Genomic DNA, 10,060 nt, shown 5'->3' with positions numbered 1-10,060 from the left:
ACCACATCAATTCCAAACACCCATCTATCAAATTCACCATGGAAGTGGAAAATGATGGCAAGCTACCATTCCTGGATGTTGTGATCGAGAAGAGACCTGGTGGCTCGTTGGGACACTGTCTACAGGAAAGCCATCCACATGGATGCCTATCTAAAGCCTGACTCCCACCACCATCCAGCCCAGAAGAATTCCCTCATCAAAACACTACACAATAGGGCCCGTTGCATCTCCGACCAGCGCCACCTAGCCAGTGAGCTGGAGCATGTACACCAAGCCCTCAGGATGAATGGATATTCTGACAGTACAATCCGCAAAGCTGTCTCCCCAGCCATGGGGAGACAACCGTCTTAGGATCCAATCAAAACCATCACTTTGCCATACATAGCAGGGGTTACCAAAAATATTTCCAAAAATCTTAAACCAACACAAGATCGAGGTTTGTTTCAAAACAGTACACAAAATCCGTGATTTGATCCCATCTGTGAAGGATGTGATTCCTGACATGCAATACCCTTGTGTCTACAAACTAAGTTGTGGTTGCGGCAGCAGTTACATTGGGGAAACGAAACGACATGTCTCGGACCGTGTTCGAGAACACAAGGCAGATCTGAAACACGGTAGGATCAATACCTCTGCCATTGCTGATCATTGTTTTAACGCTGTGGGCTCACACGAAATAGACTTTTCCAAGACGAAGGTACTCTGCAAACCCACCGGCCATCATCAAAGATTTGTTCATGAAGCCATCCAGATATATAAACACAGACACAACTTCAACTGAGAAGATGGGTACAACCTGAGCAATCATTGGAAGGACGTTATTAACCAAGTAAAGTCTTAACTGACTGTGATGTTTTCATCCTACCTGCCTATGTGAGCTGTTATTTCCGACTCTGTGTCTCTCTCTCTCTCTCTGTGTCTCTCTCTCACCATGTGTACCTCTTGCTCTTAAGGGTTTTTTGTTTCCTGTTGCTGGGCTCTCTGACAATGACATGCTAATCTTCTCATTGGCACACCCCCGGTGGCTGGGCCGTCTCACATTGACATGCTAATCTCTCACATTTACATTTATGTACAAATTCCTTCTCTAGCTCCGCCCACTTATCCTTGGGTTGGGCCCACCAAAATCCTATGTAAACTCTTGTTGCAGCAGCTCTTTCTCCTATGTCAGCAGTCGTCCTGCTGTTTGTTTCACACCTGATGACAGTTGCTTGAGTTGTGATCGAAACGTCGTGCTCTATTATATTTTCTACCTACGTGAATTTACCGAAAGAACCAAAGAGTATGGATTCCTGCAGTCACGAAAGCTTAAAATCAAGATTAGACTATAGCAATGGTTATTAAGTTGGTTGAGTGTACTGGCAGTCTATAATGTGGACTAGCATCATTCTTAACCTTGGTGAGCGTACTGGCAGTCGATAATGTAGTCTGTAGCCTGGTCATTAAGTTTGGTGAGTGTACTGGCAGTCTATAATATGGATTGTAGCAATGGTTCTTAACCTCGGTGAGTGCACTGGCAGTCTATAATGTAGACTGTAGCAATGGTTATTAAGCTGGGTGAGTGTACTGGCAGTCTATAATGTGGACTAGCATCATTCTTAACCTTGGTGAGCGTACTGGCAGTCGATAATGTAGACTGCAGCCTGGTTCCTAACATCGGTGAGTGTACTGGCACTCTATAATGTAGTCTGTAGCCTGCTCATTAAGTTTGGTGAGTGTACTGGCAGTCTATAATATGGATTGTAGCAATGGTTATTAAGCTGGGTGAGTGTACTGACAGTCTATAATGTGGACTGTAGCCTGGTTCTTAACCTCGATTAGTGCACTGGCAGTCTATGTAGACTGTAGCAATGGTTATTAGGCTGGGTGAGTGTACTGGCAGTCTATAATGTAGACTAGCATAATTCTTAACCTCGGTGAGTGTACTGGCACTCTATAATGTAGGCTGTAGCCTGCTTATTAAGTTTGGTGAGTGTACTGGCAGTCTATAATGTAGACTGTAGCAATGGTTATTCAGCTGAGCGAGTGTACTGGCAGTCTATAGACTTATTCTTAGTTATTAATAACCATTTATATTGTCTACATCATAGACTGCCAGTACACTCACAAAACTTAATAACCAGGCTACAGTTTACATTAATGGTTATTTTTATTCACGTCATTATTCACTTTATTTGTATTATTATTTTTCTATCTACATGACTCAACGAAAGAACCAAAGATTACTATTATACAGTTAGTATAGCTACTACTACAGCCAGTACACACTTCTATAAAGTTAGTATAGACACTACTACAGCCAGTACACACTGCTATCAAGTTAGAATAGCTACTACAGCCAGTACACACTGCTATGGGAAAACAGGTTTTTCTAGGTCCTCACACTCAAGCGGTTGTGCGTATATGTGTTTTAGCTAGACGGCTGGTCGCGATAGCTTCCATTCTATAAGAGAACCGGCCGAACTCAGGTCTGTGTAGTTGTAATATCAATTAGGGGAGTCAGTGGGTTGAGACAGTCACACAAGGAAGCACATCCATAAGTCGCCCGCCCATTATTTTTGTTTTGTGATTAGCGGTTGTTTCAAGCTCTGTTGCGCACCAGTTAGATACACTATGGGTCCTTACTCAATTTTGTGAGTCATTTCACAGGTGGTTGGGCTCACTGTACCAGAGCTGAGCAGAGGTGCGAGTTCAAGCCCGAGCCTGGCTAAAGGCCCAAGAAACCTAGGGACCTGGGTTAGGGTAATGGTACGCTCTCACGTGTTGGCAGTTTTTACCGTGGAGTTGAGCGACTGACTCAGTCACAGGGAGCTCACCGGAATACAATCATACTTGGATGCCTCTCTAGAGTTGGCCTCGACCAAATCCAAGACTACACCTCACAGTAACACAATGATGGGGACAACCCACGGATGTGGTACCACTGAAGACACGGAGTGTGGGGTCTATAGCCTAGTAATTAGCGGTATAACGTCTCGACCTGTATAACCGACAAGTTCTGGGGATTCGTTACGCTCCCCGTGAGAACCCATACGATCATTTTGTCCTCAGGGGCCAACGGTTCACGCATGACGGTGCAGTCGGGTACAGGAGCTGATGATCGTGAGCCTGCTCCAAGTTGCCTTGTAGATTACCAAAAGTGGCTACAGGTATTAATCCAAGAGCGACTGAGGTAATAAAACGGAACGCCAGATCTAGGGGTACTGGTTCCCGCCGCCGAGTCCTAACGGACAAAGAAAACATGATGGTCCAGCCGTCCCAAAAGGGTCGTTGAGCTAGCGTGGAGGCAGAACACAAACTGAGTACGCGGGTTCGTTGAGCGGGCCCTACAAATAATTGCATAATCGCGTTTGTGATCGTCTTGGAGAGTATGGTATTACCTCTTATTCCATACGGGTCCAACAGGGGTCAGACATCTGAACCCAGCAAGGTCCAAGCTGGGAACGGCGATCTTCCGGTTGACCATTCACTGGGTTTCTGGGTAACAGAAAGCTTTGATTGGTAAATTGTTTGGCTCGGGCGGTGCATCCACTCCGTCTCTAATATGCGACTTTGACAGCTTAGCTTCTTATCGAAGACTGATCCACAGCAAGCTAGCCCGAGTCTAGTCATTAAGGATAAAAAAGAATACCAATGTCCTGAAGCAACATACCAAAGCGCCATGGAGCGAGCACCTAAGAGGCTGAAAATTCGGCTTGGACTTAGGTGTCCATGAGGAGAGTCTTTGCCTGTTTCTGACACCCAAAGTCACTCCCTGAATATATGCGTTCGCTGTGTTATATTTAGGCAACATCAAGGGTCATATTAAAACCGATAGCAGTGGTCCCCCGGCACTAGCCTATGCGCGTTATTGCCGACACTGAGAGACCAGAGAAATCCCATGGACGTGCTTCTGGCAGTCATACTTGCGGCCTATGGCGTTGGAAATTTTCGGAATCAATCTAACCAAGTGGCCAAATGTTTCAGTTGGCCCAACAAGGCGTGGATCCACATGAGACATCTACATGTACAACACCTTAGGCCTCTATCCAATGACCGGCCACCCTTGGTTGTGGGCCTCCGATGAAATGGGAATATTTCTAGAATTTAGCCATTAACGTGCAACAGTTAGCTGTAAGAACGGCTCCATCAAATTATCCCGGGTAACGAGTTGGGCAATAATGGACCTCTTTTGTCTTCCCTCACGACCTCGTCTTCATGTGCTTTTAGTCATTGATTCCAGAGATCCGCAGATCCGCGGCCACCGCATTAGAATTGCTATAATATATCGGGTAGGCCAAGGCATAACTCAGCGCAAAGTTGTATCCTCGGCTGGGAGCTGGGCACGTCGCTTCAGACGTACTAACTTCTTCATGGTCCCCTTCTACCGATAAGTGTGGGTCGGGGTACGCGTGAGTTGGCGCAGGGACAGTCTTCCAAATTTGTAATCCCGTATTCTATCCGAAGTAGGGTGCTGCCAGCCGCTTAAGGCTAGTTACCGGTGCCCCCGCTGTCTTTTCAGCAAGTTAACTCCTTGTGCGAGACGAACGTTCATGCAACTAGGCTATTATTTTGTTATTTATCCCTGCTAGGAAGTGTTTCCCCCGGGCGGTTACTTCCCCAGAACACGGATGGGAATACTTACTTAGGGTAGTTCGAGAGGCAGCCTGGGCACTAGCCTTTTTCCCCGCACTCGAGAATCCAATACCTGTAATGCGCGGAACGCCGTTATCATGTGTGCTGAAGGACCGTAAGCTCGTGCCCGGAGCCAAACACAGTACGCACGAGACTACACGCGGCCGTTGCGTGGCGGGCCCTATTGGATCTAATGGGGCTTCGCATTCGGTTCTGCTTGGACCACGTCTTCCGATATCTCCTCTGCACGGACAGCTTCTCGCTCTAATTGATTTTCCACACGAGCTGCGGTTTCCCGAGGTATCCGTGTAAGAATAACTTTTCTATGAGTGTGAAATAAGGCCGCTCACTAGTTAACCATCTTTGCAGAACTAGTAATACTACTCCGCTCCCATGGTAGCGGATAGCTTCTGATTCATAGGATTTATCTGTGTAAGCATCATATCCCATTGGCATCAGCTACGTGCCTTATCTATGCACTAAATTAACACAACAATCTCAGGGGGGGAAGGCGAGGATGCTTGGTGCACCATTTTTTAGTTACGCACCAACAGCTTCCGTAGCGTAGCAGTTATCAGCTGTTAGAAGTGAAACTATCAACTTAGGGTTCCCACGGAGGAAGCAATCCAGTCTCCCGAGTAACTTGATGGAATCAGAATGAGAGCATTCTTTCGTTGTGTTCCTGTACACGGCAAATAAGCGCATTTAAAAGTCTCACAGATATCAAGAACGCTGAAACTACTATTAATCCTGTCTACGCGCCCCCTATTAGTGATGTCCATTGATAGCCTTTACGTGAACTTGAACTGACCATCGGCATATCATAGGCTTGATAAAAAGTCTATATGACGAACTAGACTAGACGAGTTATTGGACGTTCTGTACTTCGTTTTCGAACTCTGGATACTCCGTCAGATCAATTAGATCGCGATGTACGTAATAAAGAGCTCTCGACCTTAGTCTTATATAGCGTGAGGTACGGCCTAGCGGAAGTACCTCGACTCGATGCCTCCGCGACATAACCAGGGGGCCTCGCTGCGGGCCTCATCAAAGCTGACTTGTACTGCAACTGCACGAATCAACCAGCTCAACAACACATGGATTGGATGATACACCAGTTAGGACGCCCGCGATGGACAACGGGAAAATCGGTCCCGTAATCATTACCTGTCATCGATATCGTATAGCAGCAGACGGAGTAGCCCTCGCCGCATAGAGAAGAACATTATAGAAGTATCTCCTTAGATACATCATTTGCGGTCACCAACGAGTGCTGTGGTCCTCTTGATCTCAAGGAGATGGCGTTCGCGTAACTCAACAACCGATCAAAGCGCTCCATGGAGGGGTCAATTCGCGTGATGCACATCTATGGTGAGCGCCAATAAGAGTAGCCAAAAAGGTCGATGCTTACTACATTAAAATCTATCTGGCAGTCTCCCCTTTTCTCGAACTCTGCGGAGCCGGTTACGATTTCATTGCAGCGTCTTGCGGGCAGCACGTGGTTCAATGAGCAGCCAGCCGTATTTGGGGAGCATTATAAGTTACTCTTCCGCGGTGATGCAGTTTATAATCATGCAAGCTGCTCTCATTTTCTGATCAAGTTGACAGTCTTAGGCCTATGTAGTTGGAAACTCGCTCCATAATGTCTACCCCAATAACGCGTGCTTGCCCCTTTCACCGTCTCAGGTACGACCCACGCAACGCTCCGCTTGCGTGTACTCTATACGGGAGACGCCCTATATCCTTTTGATGTCTTTTACTTACTATAGCGCGAAGCGACTCAAACCGTCTGGATTTCCTAACTGTAGTATATAACCTGATTGCGCTGCATTTCAATGCCTGCCCATGAAGCGTCGAACGGTGGTGGTCAACTGGTCCGGAGGATTTAATATTTTGGAGAGGGGCTATCTAGACCCCTTTATCACCACCCAAAGGCACCATCTCCACTCCCACACGCGATGACCACACCACTCTGTGAAATACTTTCGTGTTTCCTTTCAGCCTGAACCCGCGATACTGTATATCAGGCTGCCATCGGCGTTTTGAAGCGCTTTCTTAGTCGCGCCGTTGATCGCAAATTAATGGAGCCGGGTTCTTCGCTCTTAAATATCCAGTAGATTTGCCCTAGTTAGGCTGAGTGCCGTCGTGGCGGTCGCTTCCAAGCAAGGTACATAACTTGGATCTTAAGCCAACTGGGGCTACTACCCCGCTGAGACGGGATGAAAACCCGGTGTTTGGCAAGGCACCGACCTGGATTTGGCGCTGTGCTAGATGTGGTCATTCGACCTAGTAGAGGCTCCACTTTATGAGACTCAGGTTCCCAGACACGTTCCGACTTATTAGATGCTCGGAATAGATTCGAATACGAGGATGTATATATGGCTACTGTTTGAGGCACCTCCACAGAATTGGTCTTATTGTTGACTCGAACAAGAGCAGCCGCGTGTTGGAATAAGATTTGGACCCTATCCTTCTGATAGCCGGTAGAATTAATGAAGATCACTATGCTCTCAGCCATTCCGGTCCGGCCTGAAAGAGCCAACACCTATTGACTGCAAGCTCGGAAACAATCACTCCCCGTAAGCGACGAGACGATCCCGTCAGCTGCAGGGGAGCGTATAGAACTTCCCTGTTGTCCCCTTCACCCCAAGCCATTCTTCAGACGTCCTGTAGCATAAGTATTCTACGGCTATATGAGTACGAGCGATCGAACCCCGCGATCGGGTCTAGCAGTGATCCTCGCCTAACATGGCATCTACACTCATTTGATAGAAATATTAAAGTATTTATGCAAAAGATCGTATTATATACCACCGGGTCACAGTACTCATGCGAACCCCCAATAGGTTACCGTTGAACGATAGTTCGGTCATGGAGGCTGACTTTAAGCAGGAGCTATTTACGCGTATGATTCCCTGCCCTGCTTAAACGGTGCTCACGATGGACTTTGTTACTTGGGCGCATGTAAAGTGTGTGATCGGCTCTAAGCCTTTTGTTAGATCGGAGTGTTTGGATAGCCAACTTTTTTGATCACTATGACCTCCATTAGGTCAGCACGCTATGTGCCCCTGCGCTCAGCATTACAGTATGTTATCCTGCATTCCCACGTTGCTGGACGTAGCACGCGTGACGACGTTGGTCTAAAATCTCACGTATGCCCGATTGTACTGCTCTATTGACGCTATGAACTCGGGCTGTCATTCCCTATGCCGAAAAAGAACCGATCGACTCAACTGCGGCATGCTAGTGTAATGTCTGCGTAACCGTTACCCGAAGGTGCGAATAGGAGCTAATTAACAACCGTACATGGGAGGTGTGAGAAACGTCGTTATATGGGGCTGTTCGGCCATCAAGCTTCATACAGTAACTGACTTACATATGCGCCGGGGTGGTTGGATCGACCAGCTGGTAGCTTAACAAAACCGAATTCCGCAGCGTGGCCAGTCACTCCTGGTAAATAGAGGTGGTTGTAGGTTAATGATCTTCGTCCGTTCGAACAATCTAGACGCGGAGGATAAGCGCGTTCCTTCATTGCGACAACGTGTTTGTTGTCTCCCCTTTCACCTGTGCATATTGTATATCTCATAATACGATTCGAGGCTGCGGATCAAAATGAGCTTGAAGTGGGCCATAAGTTGTGGGTTCAGTATATAGGCTACGTCTACCGGTAACGGTGCAGTGTATCCGCCGACTCATTCATACGTTTAGATGGTGCCCTGGTAAGATCGAAAGAATCTAGAGTGCCGTAAGAGTGACGGAATTAATCCATTTATTCTGAGCTGGTAGGGCGACATATTTGAAACGGAGCCCTCATGAACGCTTTCTCCCGCCTTCTGCACGCAGTCAGTCCCGCAAAGTGGACATCCCTTCGGGACGTCATTATCTTAGCTGATTAGACACCTCTATATAGAATCCCGCCCCCGATTTGGGGTCCGAGAGCTCTATAGGTAGCGACTCTCTGTACGTTTAATAGTCAGAAAGGATCATACTTAAGATGCTGGAGTTCTCTCCTCGAACACTGCTTGGCATGACTCATGGTATGTGGCGACCTGTGCCAGTCGTGTAAGCGCACCTTTGTAATGTAACTACTCGGTCAATTATTATGGCTGTACCATTGTATTGTCTGATGGTTATCGTGCGACATGAGGCTTACCAAAGGCGCGGTGCAGTGTAATCGACGGAAGGATTTCTTTTATTGGCATTCAGACTTTCTCAAGTCGATGCTAAACATTTGTATCCTCGTCACTAGTGGAATTCACCATGTGGATTGTCTAATCCCAATCTTATAAATAGCGGGAATCTATGGGTCCCGCTACTGATCTTAAACCTATGCAAAATTGGTCCGAGCGCCGGCGCTGTAATCACCCTAAGTAATATGGGAAAAGTCCCGGACTGGTGACTTGGACTCGGGTGTAAGCACTCCTACAAGGCATAGCTTCATCATAAGGGTCTTCTTCGTGTTCATGATAAAAGACGGAGGTCGCCTTAATCTCATGGCACCCCCAAAAATCAACCCCCGTATCCTCCAATTGCGTTCGTGTGGTGGTACTAGAAACGGCGAGACAGGACTACCTATAGTACTATCATTTGATTTACATGATGCAACTGACTCTCTTGGTGCCATTATACGCAGATTTCCCAGGACCTGAAGGCCTATTATAAAACGATAACTAAAAGCTGTCATAACATGGCGTCCAAGGCTAGGCTGGAAGCCGAAGGATCGAGATAGGCCGAGGGGATCTATAGTTGTCTCGACCTGTAGTCTCCCCGTCTACAAGTCACCCATAAATGTACCCGTGGTCCGCCTTGCCGGCAGTTAAAATACGTCAGAACTGTACAGATTAGTTGTCCTAAACACCTTTTCGAGTAGAACAGCCTTAAATCTAGGCCCCGGATGTCGGTACGCAAAGTTCTCCAGGTAATATACATCGCCATGCGAAGGCATCCGTCATGAAATGTTGGTCATACGTAAATTTAAGTAGCGAATCGCATATGACGTGGCACTAAACCAATGATCTGCCGCCTAATCACCTCGCTATTACGACACCATTCAATCAGGGATGCCAATCAAGAAGATTCAATTTCCCGGCTGCTATATATGCCCACTACAATTTGCCGCTCCAAGGTCTGCACGTATAACTCGTCGCTTATTCCCATTCTGCTGTCTCAGAAAGTGCTTACTAGCTCCCGGGCCGGTGAAATCACGGAGGAACTGTTGTCATGTGTGTAGCGCTATTAAAGTAAGTCCTACATAACTCATTGGCGTGATCTATGTGGACACCTGTGCCTTCAATATGTCCTTCCTATACGTGTAGACCACAAACAAGGAAACAGATCACTGCAGGGTTGCGCAGGTTGAGAGTTGTGAATGCGGCTCCGTATTGTCCTACCCTAGTGCTCAGCGAGACAGTCATCGCACTAGCCGCCGAAATCCAAATGCGCTCTA

This window comes from Callorhinchus milii, unplaced genomic scaffold (assembly GCF_018977255.1).
Source record: "Callorhinchus milii isolate IMCB2004 unplaced genomic scaffold, IMCB_Cmil_1.0 Scaffold523, whole genome shotgun sequence".
NCBI lineage: Eukaryota > Metazoa > Chordata > Chondrichthyes > Chimaeriformes > Callorhinchidae > Callorhinchus > Callorhinchus milii.
This window is presented reverse-complemented; position numbering follows the sequence as displayed.